Raw genomic sequence first — 16,440 nt, forward strand, 5'->3', positions numbered from 1 at the left:
GGCTAAAATGCAAGTCTGTCAAAAGAACTGAAATAAGTGGGCAGTTTGCAGAGGCTTAGATACAAGAAAATTACAGAGGTAAAATGTGTATTATTATAACTGTGTTGGTTATGCAAAACTGGGGAATGGGTAATAAATTGATTATCTATCTTTTTAAACAACAAAAATTCTGGTGTTGAGTCTGACTGTCCCTTTAAGCACACATAGAATGGCAAAAAAATATTGTGTGTCTGATCATTATTTCTTATTTTAAATTCAGTATTTGCAAACTATCATATTGTTGAAGATAAAAAAATGCTTATTTCAGAGATGTCAAACATTTATATTCAGGGAGAGAGACCTTTTTTTTTTACAGGTTGCAATAGGAGTTAAAGGGATATAACACCAAAAAATCTTTTGTAATTCAGACAGAGCACACCATTTTTAAAAAAAAAAATCCAATTTACTTCTATGATCAAATTTGCTTTATTTCCATGATATTCTGTATTGTAGAGATACCTAGGTAGACATCTGGAGCACTACATGGCAGGAAATAGTGCTGCCCTCTAGTGTTCTTGCAAACAGATACAATTATTGCTAAACTGCTGCCATATACTGCTCTAGAAATGGGCTGGCTCCTAAGCATCCCTGATATTCAATAAAAGACTCCAGGGAAACAAAGGAAAATTGATAAAAGAAGTAAATTAGAAAGGTGTTATATCTGAATCATGAAGGGAAAATGTAATGTTTCATATCCCTTTAATCTAGTGCCTAGATTTTATCAAACCCTTGGGAACAGTTATCAAGGCTACAGGCAGACAGGTTCTCAAGCCCGCCCTAAATTGCCATTTGCAATGCAACATTGTGTGATGAAATTTAAGATTGCGTAAGAGCTCTCTGTGGCAATCAACCTAAACCCAATTGTTTGGGGGGGGATTTATCTCCATCACTTCAGTTGGCAGAAGGGATAAGCAGCAAGAACTGCTTCTTACATTTGTTGCTGTAGGCTTGTTTGTCCTATCCTGCACCACAAAGGCTCAAAAGCTGCAAATGCAGCTTTATAGTTTTACCCATTATGTTGCCTTTAAAGGCACCCAAGTGCATGGTGGGATTAATAGATAAGTCAAATGGAACAAGAACACAGGAGACCATAACAGCAGGAGTCAATAGTGATAAAATTACATACTATAACATATAAGGGAATTTCATTTTCCCCCACTATAATGGCCATTTAGGGCTCAATTTATCAAGCAGGGGCGGACAGGAGTATACATATTCGCCCTGTCCGCCTGTTACGGTTGCCTCCAGGCTGGCTGGAAGTTGGACCGTAGAAAAGGATGCTCCTAGCGCTCACCAAAGGACACTCTATAACTGCTGCGTAGCCACCATAAGTAATGCAGACTCTATGAACCACCGCTGCTGGGCTGGTATCTCGCCGTCTGCTCTGCGCCCTGGACCTATGACCAGGCTCCAGTAGCTGAACCTCTTCCTTCTGTAGCAATCCCTGTAGCTAAGGGAGTATGAAGAGCATAGCAATCCCTGTAGTGATTATAAGCTGTCCCCTACAAACATGAGTCAAAGCTGCAAGTTAGAGGGTCAAAAATAGGTCTGATGTGCTGGAGCACACAGCCTGCTTTTTATTGAGGTTACATGCAAACAGGACACTCTCAGGGGGAGGCATAAAATCCCCCATCACACATTTGATATTAGATAGAGAGACACTCCCTTTTACAGGCCACAACATTACTTCAGCAGATAACATTTTACACACAATAAAACAATGCAGTCCACCTTATCACTACTAGAAGTCTGATTAGACAATGGGAATGTTTTATCACTAAACTTAATTAGAGCTGATCCCAGCAAACTTGTATTTAGAATGCTTCTTGAAGCTGAACAAAGTTATCTCTGTAGTTCTGACCGAAGGGTCTGTCACATAGCACTTAATGGCACACAATGAAACTGAACCAAGTGGGAGAAAGCCAGGGACAAGTCATTTCACAGGTCTGGGGACATAGTCTTAAAGGGGCATTGTTCACCAAAGTCACAATATGTCCCCAGACGGTTCTTAAAGGGCCATACACACCCAATAAAAGTCAATATGTCCTCAGGGGCACAATCTTCCAGGGGCCATAGTCATGTGGAAGGAGGCTGGCAAATAGGCTTCTCCAAAATCCAGGGAAGCAGGGCAATTTTCCATTTAAAGGGCCAGTTACAAATAGCAGTTTGTAACACCGCCCCAGCTCACCTCAGGCGGGCAGCAATTCACTGCCGGAATTTAAGATTGCACATGAGCGCTATTTTGCGCTTGCGTGCAATCCCGCCCCCTGCCCAAGCACAGCCAATCAATGGCGGACAGGAGCTGTCAATCTAAGAGGTGGAGAACATTCTAGGAAGCAGCGGTCTGATCACCGCTGCTTGATAAATACTGACTACAGGTTCTCACAAGAGAACCTGCAGTCATAGGCAGGCGAAGGACTTGATAAATCGAGCCATGTATGAACCTGGAGAACAGGATTCAAACTCTTCAAATCCTTAGTTTACTTGTGTGCTGATTACCAAAATGTGATGTTGTTTCCCAAGTCATTTTTTTTTTCTGTTTATGCATCAGAAATTATTTACTGCATTACAAAATATTTGCTTGCAAAACAAATGTGTAAAAAGCATTTGAAGCTGACATTTATTAGAAAAATGTGCATTTTTTGCAGGCTCAAGATACATCCCTTGTAGGGTTGTCACCTCGGCCATGTTTTCCTGGACATTTAGAAGTTATGCATGCTGCAGGGTGTGCAGAGAGGAACATGAATAGAGTTAATCAGTATAACTATTTGTGTGCTGTTCAAGGTTGAAATTTACGTTCCACTACTTGCACACCCTGCATCATGTATAACTCATAAGTGTCCAGGAAAACATGGCTGAAGTGGCAACCCTACTTGGCACAGGTCTATATATATATATATATATATATATATATATATATATATATATATACACAGGGAGTGCAGAATTATTAGGCAAGTTGTATTTTTGAGGATTAATTTTATTATTGAACAACAACCATGTTCTCAATGAACCCAAAAAACTCATTAATATCAAAGCTGAATAGTTTTGGAAGTAGTTTTTAGTTTGTTTTTAGTTATAGCTATTTTAGGGGGATATCTGTGTGTGCAGGTGACTATTACTGTGCATAATTATTAGGCAACTTAACAAAAAACAAATATATACCCATTTCAATTATTTATTTTTACCAGTGAAACCAAATATACATTTCTGAAATTCAAAAACAAAACAAAAACAAATCAGTGACCAATATAGCCACCTTTCTTTGCAAGGACACTCAAAAGCCTGCCATCCATGGATTCTGTCAGTGTTTTGATTTGTTCACCATCAACATTGCGTGCAGCAGCAACCACAGCCTCCCAGACACTGTTCAGAGAGGTGTACTGTTTTCCCTCCTTGTAAATCTCACATTTGATGATGGACCACAGGTTCTCAATGGGGTTCAGATCAGGTGAACAAGGAGGCCATGTCATTAGATTTTCTTCTTTTATACCCTTTCTTGCCAGCCACACTGTGGAGTACTTGGACGCGTGTGATGGAGCATTGTCATGCATGAAAATCATGTTTTTCTTGAAGGATGCAGACTTCTTCTGTCAGGATAATAGCATACTTATTCTCTGCACTGTCCCTTTAAAGCATCCTGCTCCCATTAACTTCAGCCTATTTAAGGCCCCTCCCAGCATTTTCACATTGCTTAGTATTGAAGTTTGTCTTAAACCTTAACCTGAGCCTGCACTCTGTGAGATTTATCATACTACTTCTGTTTGTTGGATTCCTCTACTCCATCTAACTGGATTTCTATTGTCATTCCTCTCCTACCTGCCTGCTTCTTCCTCAGAAGATTCAGCTATTTCAAAAGCCTCATTGCAACCTTTACCTCTAACCCAGTTTTCCCTGCAGCTCACCGGCCTTGGGATTCACCTTTCACGGAGCTCTGCTTCCTCATGCTGTGACGTCATCAGCCAGCTGCTACTGAGCTTCCCTGCTCCCTCTGGCAAGTCGCCATTACAACCCGGTGTTTGCAACTATCATTATAACAGTTCTGTTAGCGGTAAGCCAGTCTCTGAATTTTTACTTAGCTGCTATAGTTTCAGATTAGTATCTCAGTTGCTGCTGTTATTTCTGTGACTTTTTGTTCATTCCCTCATATCCTGCTGTTTTACCGTAACTCTGTTCACAATAGCAATTGCTTATTTTTTCTATGATCATAGTACCATTTTTTTCCTTGCTTATTTAATTTTTACCTTTATTATTTTCAAAATCTCAGGTATATCTGGGCATACCCCTGCTGCATTTACTTTCTCACAGTGACTACCCAGACACATGTGGCAGCCATAGGGAATATGCTCAATTACTGCCTGTATACTAAAACTTTGCAATAAGGAATAAGGTTTTACATAGCTGCCTAATTCCTAAATTTTGTTTTACCTTTTCACTCTGTTGCAAACAACCATACAATTTTTACTGTTTTTCCATTCCAGTAGTTGTGGTCCAAATAACTAAGCTGCACACATTTTTTCTTCCTTAGTTGTGCCTGACATCTTCCTGTACCACTGCTTGAAGAAGGTGTCTTCCAGAAACTGGCAGTAGGACTGGGAGTTGAGCTTGACTCCATCCTCAACCCGAAAAGGCCCCACAAGCTCATCTTTGATGATACCAGCCCAAACCAGTACTCCATCTCCACCTTGCTGGCGTCTGAGTCGGACTGGAGCTCTCTGCCCTTTACCAATCCAGCCACGGGCCCATCCATCTGGCCCATCAAGACTCACTCTCATTTCATCAGTCCATAAAACCTTAGAAAAATCAGTCTTGAGATATTTCTTGGCCCAGTCTTGACGTTTCAGCTTGTGTGTCTTGTTCAGTGGTGGTCGTCGTTCAGCCTTTCTTACCTTGGCCATGTCTCTGAGTATTGCACACCTTGTGCTTTTGGGCACTCCAGTGATGTTGCAGCTCTGAAATATGGCCAAACTGGTGGCAAGTGGCATCTTGGCAGCTGCACGCTTGACTTTTCTCAGTTCATGGGCAGCTATTTTGCGCCTTGGTTTTTCCACACCCTTCTTGCGACCCTGTTGACTATTTTGAATAAAACGCTTGATTGTTCGATGATCACTCTTCAGAAGCTTTGCAATTTTAAGAGTGCTGCATCCCTCTGCAAGATATCTCACTATTTTTGACTTTTCTGAGCCTGTCAAGTCCTTCTTTTGACCCATTTTGCCAAAGGAAAGGAAGTTGCCTAATAATTATGCACACCTGATATAGGGTGTTGATGTCATTAGACCACACCCCTTCTCATTACAGAGATGCACATCACCTAATATGCTTAATTGGTAGTAGGCTTTCGAGCCTATACAGCTTGGAGTAAGACAACATGCATAAAGAGGATGATGTGGTCAAAATACTCATTTGCCTAATAATTCTGCACTCCCTGTATATATGTACATATACATACATTTAAATGAGTATTTCTTGTTTCTTTATGTGGAAGTGTGCTAATACCCCCTGTTTTGTCTACCTATATTGTTTAATTAGCAGTATTTCCTAATATTGTGTAATTGCATTTAAAAAAGGGAGACTGGCCATCTGCCATTCGTTTAAGCCACCCGAACAAGATCAGGTGTTCTCATTATTGTGCTGAGAGTGTATATAAAGCCAGGAAAAGAAGCAGCAATGGTTTGGCTCAAAAGGCAGATGTTGTTAGTCTTTATGCAGACACCTTGTGCAGAGAGAGACCGAGACCTTAAACCTAGCACTCTTACCAAATAAATTAAAGGGACACTGAACCAAAAATGTTTATTTTGTGATTCAGATAGAGCATGCAATTTTAAGCAACTTTCTAATTTACTCATATTATCAATTTTTCTTCATTCTCTTGCTATCTTTATATAAAAAAGAAGGCATCTAAGCTTTTTTTTTTGGTTCAGAACTCTGGACAGCAGTTTTTGATTGGTGGATGAATTTATCCACCAATCAGCAAAGACAACCTAGGTTGTTCACCAAAAATGGGCCGGCATCTAAACTTACATTCTTGCATTTCAAATAAAGATTCCAAGAGAATGAAGAAAATTTGATAATAGGAGTAAATTAGAAAGTTGCTTAAAATGTCATGCTCTATATGAATCACAAAAGAAAAAAATTGGGTGCAGTGTCCCTTTAAGGAAGCTGTCAAGGGTGCTGTAAACATTATTATCCAACTGTGCTGCAGTTTATATGTAATTTAATTAATAAAGCACATATGCAAACATATAGTGAGATTTGGGAGTGAGCAAAGCCTTGCCCAAATATCTGTATATAATCAGGAGACAAAAATGACTAGTTTAGAGAGAAAAAAAAATATTACTATACTCAATGTTAGGGATCTTTTCAAGATAGTGAAAAGGCAATTTAATTTACTTGTTCTGGACTAGAAGACTAGTGAAAATTTGAATCCCTGATATATATATATATATATATATATATATATATATATATATATATATATATATATATATATATATATATATATATATATTTTTTTTTTTTTTTTTTTTTTTTAAAACAAACTTTATTAACTTCCATAGTATATCTCTAAATTGTGTGTTTGATTTATCCTCTTAATAAATAATATACCTTGTGCGGCCTTCACAGGCCTTGCCATTAGCTTAAACTAGCTGCAGCTAGTTGAGTTTATGAGAATTTTCTCCTCAGACCAGATCTCTTGAAGTGACACTAAACCACTGTAACTTCAAACAGAGTCAGTTTGTTTTTATGTGCCAGTTTCCTTTTAAGGAAGTTAAGGTAGGGGGTCCGCTTCTTTAACCCTCCTGGACCTAAGTAATTGTCAGAAGTGGCATAAAGCCCCAGGGGTTCATAAAATAGATATTTCCTGGGAACAGACTGCCCACATGTTGCACATCTGTATATTTTTTACATAGTGAATAGAATAAAATATAATTAAGATGTACACATAAATGATTTCCTTTCTATTTCCTGTACAAATACATTACAGTAATGTCATAGCATCAAAGCTAAAATAGTTTTATACAAAATATCTATGTACCTTGTTGCTAACACAGATCTTGTAATGATGTAGCCTTGCTGGTGTTAAACGGTTGCATCCACTTATCAAAAACATATGTTTACATTTTTTTTTTTTATATGAGTTAATTTTATTTCCTAAACGGCAAAAAGCCATGGAATGTGGTACAAAATTAGTCACATGCAGAGGTATACAATACAAAACCCTATATTAATAATAAAAGTGTTAAAAGTGTCAATAGGTTACACAGCTCTGGATGGTGGAAGTAAACATAGGTTACATTTTATATAATTGTATTACAGAAATTGCATCAACTGATCAATTATATGAACGTGCTAAATGGACTATAAAGGAGAGAACTCTCTAATTCATTAGACAATTTCCTTATGGCACTTATGCTTGTTTATAGCAATGCATTTAAACACCCATTAAATTGGTTAAACACATAGTTAAAGTCAGTCCCAGAGCAATAATGCACTTCTGATCTGTAGCTGCACACAACTGCTGAGCCACTTTAATAGATATTCAGATATGAAAATAGAGTATTCCATTATGCAATAACACTTTTTTATTGGGAAACTATGCTTTCAATACATGAATCACTTCCAGGAGTTAGAAATAACAATTACAAAACTTAACATGCGCTGTCTTTTATATTACAGAGAAAATCCGTAACTTTCTGATTTTTTATATTTGGTCAGAGGTGATTTTTCTTTTCTTCTTTTCATGGCACATCAATAACAATGAGTAAGGGCTCTAGTATGAAGAATAATAATAAAAAATAAAAAAAATAGCAAATATTAGCACAGGCACAGTTGTAATTTTGATTGATTTATCTCAACAAGTCAGACCTGTGAGGTTAACAGCTTCCTGCCAGGGTTAATTTGAATCATATTGCTGGTAAATACTAAAGTTCCAACAGAAACATATGTCTTATGGAGACTAAACATTCTTCATAATCAAATCAGTTTAGGATGTTTTCCTTCATTTAAATTAATTTAAGCACAGTTTATGGTTGTATTTTTATAAAGTATGTAGTGTGAGAGAGAAACTTTCATGGACTCACAGGACTTAGTTAACACAAACATTTTTTATTGATAGTTAACCAATTCAGTCAGTCAACGTTTCGGTCCTCACAGGGACCTTTATCAGAATGAGAGTATGTTGCATTGCACCGCTCTATGCAACATACGCTAATTCTGAGAAACAGTCTTGATAAAGGTCCCTGTGAGGACCGAAACGTTGACTGACTGAATTGGTTAACTATCAATAAAAAATGTTTGTGTTAACTAAGTCCTGTGAGTGCATCTTCTTTCCATGAAAGTTTCTACCTATCTACCATAGAGTGTACCCAGGCAACACACACTTACAGTGAGTGCTTGGATCCCAAAACTATAAATATATATATATTTATATATAAAATATGCGTCTAAATAGTAATCTTTTGAAAATACATATGTAGAGGTATAGAGGACTGGTTTCTGATTGTGCAGGCTGTATAGTAATTTGACATTTGCCAAAAAAATTCAGCCATTGAACCTTTTAGAGCTTCCAATGTATTCTGGAACCATAATACATTTCTTATATGTTTTCCCACATTTATCCTTTTTGACATTTCTCTTCTCCATTCATCTGTCTCCTTGCTCTGCATAGAGCACTATCCATGTATAAAATGCATTGTGTTACATATTTCGGCACATGAACCATTAAAGGAACATGAAATCGAATAAAAAATATTTCATGATTCATGGAGAATACAATTTTAAACAACATTCCAATTTACTTCTATTATCTATTGTGCTTTATTCTTTAGCTATCCTTTGTGAAAGAAATAGCAATGCACATGGGTGAGCCAATCACAAGAGGCATCTATGTGCAGCCACCAACCAGCAGCTACTGAGCCTATTTAGATATACGTTTCAACAAATTATATCAAGAGCATAAAACAAATTAGATAATAGAAGTAAATTAGAAAGTTGTTTAAAATTGCAAGTTCTTTCTAAATCATACAAGAAAACAATTGGGTTTCATGTCAATTTAAACTTTGGGATACTACAGCAATAAAGCGCAGTGAATAGTAAGTCCCTAAAATCACCATCGGTTACTACACAACCAGCAAAAAGTAATACATATTCAGTTCATCTTCATTATCATTCATACAGCAACCTAGGACTACCCAAAGCAGCATAACTGCAATATCTGACCTCCTGACTCTGTACATTAATTTCCTCTGAGAAAGATATTAAAGGGACTTACTAGTAAAAAGAAAATGTTCTATATAATTTTAAACTGATCTCTTTCTTAAAAGAGACATAAAAAAGTGCAAAAATAAAAATTCTCTAAAAAGTCTTGGAAAGGGATTAAACACATAGTTAAAGGGACATTGTACTGTAACATTATCTCCCCCTTTAATTTATTCCTAATTATCTATTTTACTTGCTGGAATGTATTAAATTATTTAGAAATGGTTAATTTACCTTTTTTGTCATTTGAAATAGCTGCATTTGCCTGTTAAATCTGCCGTCTACACTGAAAAATTCAGTACTTAAAGGGACATTCCAGCCCCTGGAATGGATGCATTTCAGTTTTGAATAGAAACATGTTTGTAATATACATGTATTAGAAAAAATGCTACTAATAAAAGCAATAGCTGTTTCAAAAGTGTATTTAAGTATGCACCGTGCAACAGCATTTTAAACATAACACTTTAACAGTACACTGCCCTTAAATGTCTGCTCCAAATTAGTAATGCACTACTGGGACCTAACGGAACACATCTGGTGAGCCAATGACTAGAGGTAAATATGCCTAGCCCCCAATCACTAGCTAGCTCTAAGCCTATCTAGGTATTATTTTCAGCAAAAAATATCAAGTAAAATGAAGTACCTTTTATAACAGAAGTAACTTTAAAACGTCTCTTCAAAAGTCATGCTCTGTCTAAACCATGAAAGCAAAATTTTGTGTTTCATGTCCCTTTGTGTTTAACCCTCAAAAGTGATAAATACATAGTCAAAGTTGTGCCACTCCAGATGAGAATACAGGAGAGTTAATAAGAAGCAGAGGTATGTATGTATTCTCCAGTTATGAACCATCTGCTCAACTAGTAAAGAATGTAGTCTGCCAGAAGGGCAACTTTGACCATGTGTTTAACCCTTTGAAAGTGAAATTTGTTTAAATAAGAATGCACAAATTAATGACATAGGGCATTTTATTTTTAGACTACAGTGTGCCTTTAAGAAGTATTTTTTGGGGTGTGCCCCTAATCACAAAAATGGATCAGAGTTTAGGACTATGCTAAGTAGTTGTGGTGCTGAATTAACAAAAGCAGTGGCATATTTAGGTTTTGTGCTGCCATAGGCACTCAAAATTCTGCTACTCCCCTACACCCACACACAGTCACAGACACATACTCACATAGAGTTATAGAAATACACACACGCACATACACACACACATATCTATCTATTGCTGCAGTATATATATGAAAAAAACACAGATTTCTTAAAACAATACTTACCCAAACATAATACTAAGTGCTGAAAGCCAAAGGCAAAAGCTAGTTGAATAAAAGAAAGGTTCACAGCTACCTTTAAACTTTAAGCTCCATGGGCAGTCTCTTATTATACCCCCCTAGATTGTAAGCTCTTTGGGCAAAATATCCCATTATATACCTGAATAATACTTCTAAAATAACTGTAAGCTTCTTACAAATAAAGCCACAAACATGTGCTGCCCTCTCCAATCTGCCACCCTAGGCAAGTGCCTTGTTTGCCTAAGCCAAAATATGCTCATGGAGACATCATTAAATTTGTATATAAAAGACAGGTAGCTATAAGCTATATAAAAAAAAACGTAGGTAACTATAATGTGTGCCCATTCATACATACAATGCTTAAAATGTAAAGAGATATAATGCTTCCTTTAAGAAGTTACAATTGCTTCAGTGATAACATTTAAATTGCACACAACCGGTTACCAATATGTCAGTAAGCCTTGAGCATATGCGCATACACCAACGGACATGATTCGCTGTAGCGAATCATTTCCGCCCGACATCGCATACGCTGTCGGCATTTAACATTGCGCAAGCATTTCTGATGCAGACCTGAAACTTTGGGAGTAGATTGCAGCAGCCGCTGCTTGATAAATCTACCGCCAAGTTTCTACAGCAAGTGAGGGATGTGTGTACACACTGCTTTCTTTAAAGGGACTCTGAACTCACATTTTTTATTTTGTGATTCAGATAGAACATGCAATTTTAAGCAACTTTCTAATTTACTCCTATTATCATTTTTTCTTTGTTCACTTATCTTTATTTGAAAAATACGGCATTTAAGCTTCTTTTTTAGCTCATTACTCTGGACAGCACTTTTTTTTATTGGTGGATGAATTTATCCACCTATCAGCAAGAACAACCCAAAAATGGGCCGGCATCTAAGCTTACATTTGTATTTCAAATAAAGATACCAAGAGAATGAAGAAAATGTAATAATAGGAGTAAATTAGAAAGTTGCTTAAAATTGCACGCTCTATCTGAATCAAGAAAGAAAAAATATGGGTTCAGTGTCCCTTGAAGCGATCACAAAAGGAAGGATAATTTAAAAAACCTTTTTGCAAGTCAGTTTTACAGAAGTGTTTCAAATTAAGGGGTCGATCATAATCCTTTGAATTGAATGGTGTTTTTCTGTTAAATTGTTTGATATGTTTTTCTAATGTTTTTTTAATCAACCTCTAAATTTGAAATGAACTGCAGTGCATATAAAATACAACTTAAAGGGATATTCTGATCAAAATGTAAATGAATATAGATTAATTACATTTTTAAATAGAAACATACAATATTTGCAATATACATGTATTGGTAAAAATGCTTCTAGTAAAAGCTTTACTGTTACTGTTACTGCTATGAAGCATAGCTAAATATTCTCAGAGCACCAGCATTTTAAAGGGATAGTATAGTCAAAATAAAACTTTCATGATTCAGATAGAGCATGCAATTTTAAGCAACTTTCTAATTTACTCCTGTTATCATTTTTTCTTCGTTATCTTGGTATCTTTATTTGAAAAGGCAGGAATGTAAGCTTAGGAGCTGGCCCATTTTTGGTTCAACACCTGGGTAGTGCTTGCTAATTGGTGACTACATTTAGACAACAATCAACAAGCGCTATCCAGGTGCTAAACCAAAATGGGCTGGCTGCTAAGCTTACATTCAAATAAAGATACCAAGAGAACAAAGAAAAATTGATAGTAGGAGTAAATTAGAAAGTTGCTTAAAATTGCATGTTCTATCTGAATCATTAAAGTTTTATTTTGACTAGACTATTCCTTTAACCCTTTAACCCCTTAATGACCGAGGACGTGCAGGGTACGTCCTCAAAAAAAAGGCAGTTAATGCCTGAGAACGTACCCTGCACGTCCTCAGTGTGGAAAGCAGCTGGAAGCGATCCTGCTCGCTTCCAGCTGCTTTCCGGTTATTGCAGTGATGCCTCGATATGGAGGCATCCTGCAATAACCATGTATGGCCATCCGATGCAGAGAGAGCCACTCTGTGGCCCTCTCTGCACCGGACATCGATGGCCGGTATCGTTGGTGGGTGGGAGCCGACGTGGGAGGCGGGTGGCGGCCATCGATGGGCCCAGTGATGTAGAGGGGGGCGGGATCGTGGGTGGGGGTGACCGGGGGGCGCGCACGGGCGCGCGCGTGCACGATAGGGAGGGGGCGGGCGCGTGCACGGGAGGGAGCGGGTGGGAACCGCTACACTACAGAAAAAGGTTTTGCTCATCAGGGTTCTAAAATGTAAAATTAAAAAAAATAAAAAGCGAAATCAGGGGGTGTTTGGTTAGTATGTGGGAGGGAAGCTACACTACAGAAAAAAAAATGGGGAAAAATAAAAAAAAACAACATTTTTTTCTGCAAATTGGGTACTGGCAGATAGCTGCCAGTACCCAAGATGGCCCCCAAAAAGGCAAAGGGGGATGGTTAGAGAGATGTTTGAGGGGGGATCAGGGAGGTTGGGGGCTAAGGGGGATCCTAAACAGCAGCATATGTAAATATGCTATACAATTTTTTTTACAAAAAAACAAAGATTCCCTTTATTTTTGTACTGGCAGACATTCTGCCAGTACTTAAGATGGCGGGGAAAATTGTGGGGTGGGGGAGGGAAGGGAGCTGTTTGGGAGGGATCAGGGGGTGTGATGTGTCAGGTGGGAGGCTGATCTCTACACTAAAGCTAAAATTAACCCTGCAAGCTCCCTACAAGCTACCTAATTAACCCCTTCACTGCTAGACATAATACACGTGTGATGTGCAGCGGCATTTAGCGGCCTTCTAATTACCAAAAAGCAACGCCAAAGTCATATATGTCTGCTATTTCTGAACAAAGGGGATCCCAGAGAAGCATTTACAACCATTTGTGACATAATTGCTCAAGCTGCTTGTAAATGATTTCAGTGAGAAACCTAAAATTGTGAAAAATTTAACGTTTTTTTTAATTTGATCGCATCTGGCGGTGAAATGGTGGCATGAAATATACCAAAATGGGCCTAGATCAATACTTTGGGTTGTCTACTACACTACACTAAAGCTAAAATTAACCCTAGAAGCTCCCTACATGCTCCCTAATTAACCCCTTCACTGCTGGGCATAATACACTTGTGGTGCGCAGTGGCATTTAGCGTCCTTCTAATTACCAAAAAGCAACAACAAAAGCCATACATGTCTGCTATTTCTGAACAAAGGGGATCTCAGAGAATAATTTACAACCATTTATGCCATAATTGCACAAGTTGTTTGTAAATAATTTCAGTGAGAAACCTAAAGTTTGTCAAAAAAATTGTGAAAAAGTGAACGATTTTCTTTATTTGATTGCATTTGGCGGTGAAATGGTGGCATGAAATATACCAAAATGGGCCTAGATCAATACTTTGGGGTGTCTTCTAAAAAAAAATATATACATGTTAAGGGATTTTCAGGGATTCCTGAAAGATATCAGTGTCCCAATGTAACTAGCGCTAATTTTGAAAAAAAGGGGTTTGGAAATAGCAAAGTGCTGCTTGTATTTATTGCCTTATAACTTACAAAAAAAGTGAAGAACATGTAAACATTGGGTATTTCTAAACTCAGGACAAAATTTAGAAACTATTTAGCATGGGTGTTTTTTGGTGGTTGTAGATGTGTAACAGATTTTGGGGGTCAAAGTTTGAAAAAGTGTGTTTTTTTCCATTTTTTCCTCATATTATATAATTTTTTTTATAGTAAATTATAAGATATGATGAAAATAATGGTATCTTTAAAAAGTCCACTTAATGGCGAGAAAAACGGTATATAATATGTGTGGGTACAGTAAATGAGTAAGAGGAAAATTACAGCTAAACACAAACGCTGCAGAAATGTAAAAATAGCCTTGGTCCCAAACGGACAGAAAATGGAAAAGTGCTGCGGTCATTAAGGGGTTCATGACCACAGCACTTTTCCATTTTCTGTCCGTTTGGGACCAAGGCTATTTTTACATTTTTGTGGTGTTTGTGTTTAGCTGTAATTTTCCTCTTACTCATTTACTGTACCCACACATATTATATACCGTTTTTCTCGCCATTAAATGGACTTTCCAAAGATACCATTATTTTCATCATATCTTATAATTTACTATAAAAAAGTATAAAATATGAGGGAAAAAATGGAAAAAAACACACTTTTTCTAACTTTGACCCCCAAAATCTGTTACATATCTACAACCACCAAAAAATTCCCATGCTAAATAGTTTCTAAATTTTGTCCTGAGTTTAGAAATACCCAATGTTTACATGTTCTTTGCTTTTTTAGCAAGTTATAGGTCCATAAATACAAGTAGCACTTTGCTATTTCCAAACCACTTTTTTTCAAAATTAGCGCTAGTTACATTGGAACACTAATATCTTTCAGGAATCCCTGAATATCCATTGACATGTATATATATTTTTTTAGAAGACATCCCAAAGTATTGATCTAGGCTTATTTTGGTATATTTCTTGCCACCATTTCACCGCCAAATGCGATCAAATAAAAAAAATTGTTCACTTTTCACAAATTTTTTCACAATCTTTAGGTTTCTCACTGAAATCATTTACAAAAAGCTTGTGCAATTATGGCCCAAATGGTTGTAAATGCTTCTCTGGGATCCCCTTTGTTCAGAAATAGCAGACATATATGACTTTGGCGTTGCTTTTTGGTAATTAGAAGGCCGCTAAATACTGCTGCGCATCACACGTGTATTATGGCTAGCAGTGAAGGGGTTAATTAGATAGTTTGTAGGGAGCTTGCAGGGTTAATTTTAACTTTAGTGTAGAGATCAGCCTCCCACCTGACACATCCCACCCCCTGATCCCTCCCAAACAGCTCCCTTCCCTCCCTCACCCCACAATTGTCCCCGCCATCTTAAGTACTGGCAGAAAGTCTGCTAGTACTAAAATTAAAGGTTTTTTTTTTTTTTTTTTTTTTTTTTATAGCATATTTACATATGCTGCTGTGTAGGATCCCCCCTTAGCCCCCAACCTCCCTGATCCCCCCCAAAACAGCTCTCTAACCCTCCCCCTCTGCATTATTGGGGGCCATCTTGGGTACTGGCAGCAGTCTGCCAGTACCCAACTTGCAGAAAATTTTTTTTTTTTTTTATTCTGGTTTTTTTTTCCTGTAGTGTAGCTTCCCTCCCCCCACAGACTAACCCCCACACCTTGATTGATTTATTTTTTATTAAACTATTATTCCCCTTTTTGTAGCATTTTATTAAACTTTTTTGCTGTAGTGTAGCGTTTCCCACCCGCTCCCTCCCCGTGCACGCGCCCACCCCCGCCCTCCCGCGCACGCGCGTGCCCCCGGACATCCCCGCCCACGATCCCGCCCCCCTCCACATCACCAGTGCCAACGATGGCCGCCACCCGCCTCCCGGTCCGGCTCCCACCCACCAACGAGGAAAGCCACCGATCTCTGGTGCAGAGAGGGCCACAGAGTGGCTCTCTCTGCACCGGAGGGCTTAAAAAGGTTATTGCAGGATGCCTCCATATCGAGGCATCACTGTAATAACCGGAAAGCAGCTGGAAGCGAGCAGGATCGCTTCCAGCTGCTTTCCACACCGAGGACGTGCAGGGTACGTCCTCAGGCGTTAACTGCTTTTTTTTTTAGGACGTACCCTGCACGTCCTTGGTCATTAAGGGGTTAAATACTACTGCTGCTCAGAGGGCCATTGGGGCTTGTAATCATGTCAACAATTACCAGATGGTACAAGAACATTAGGCTCCCTGAACAAGTGCTGTGTTTAAAATGCTGGTGCACGGTGCATGCTTAACTATGCTTTTGAAACAGTTATAGCTGTTATTAGAAAAATATTTGCTAATACAAGTATATTACAAAAA

General features: G+C 38.0%; 1 protein-coding gene across 1 annotated transcript in view; it reads right to left on the reverse strand.

Moving 5' to 3' along the window:
- LOC128640862 (tenascin-N-like) overlaps nt 1-16,440 on the reverse strand; it is a 103,399-nt gene that overhangs the window by 83,721 nt on the left and 3,238 nt on the right. The window lies entirely within an intron of this gene.

Source organism: Bombina bombina, chromosome 10, assembly GCF_027579735.1.
Source record: "Bombina bombina isolate aBomBom1 chromosome 10, aBomBom1.pri, whole genome shotgun sequence".
NCBI lineage: Eukaryota > Metazoa > Chordata > Amphibia > Anura > Bombinatoridae > Bombina > Bombina bombina.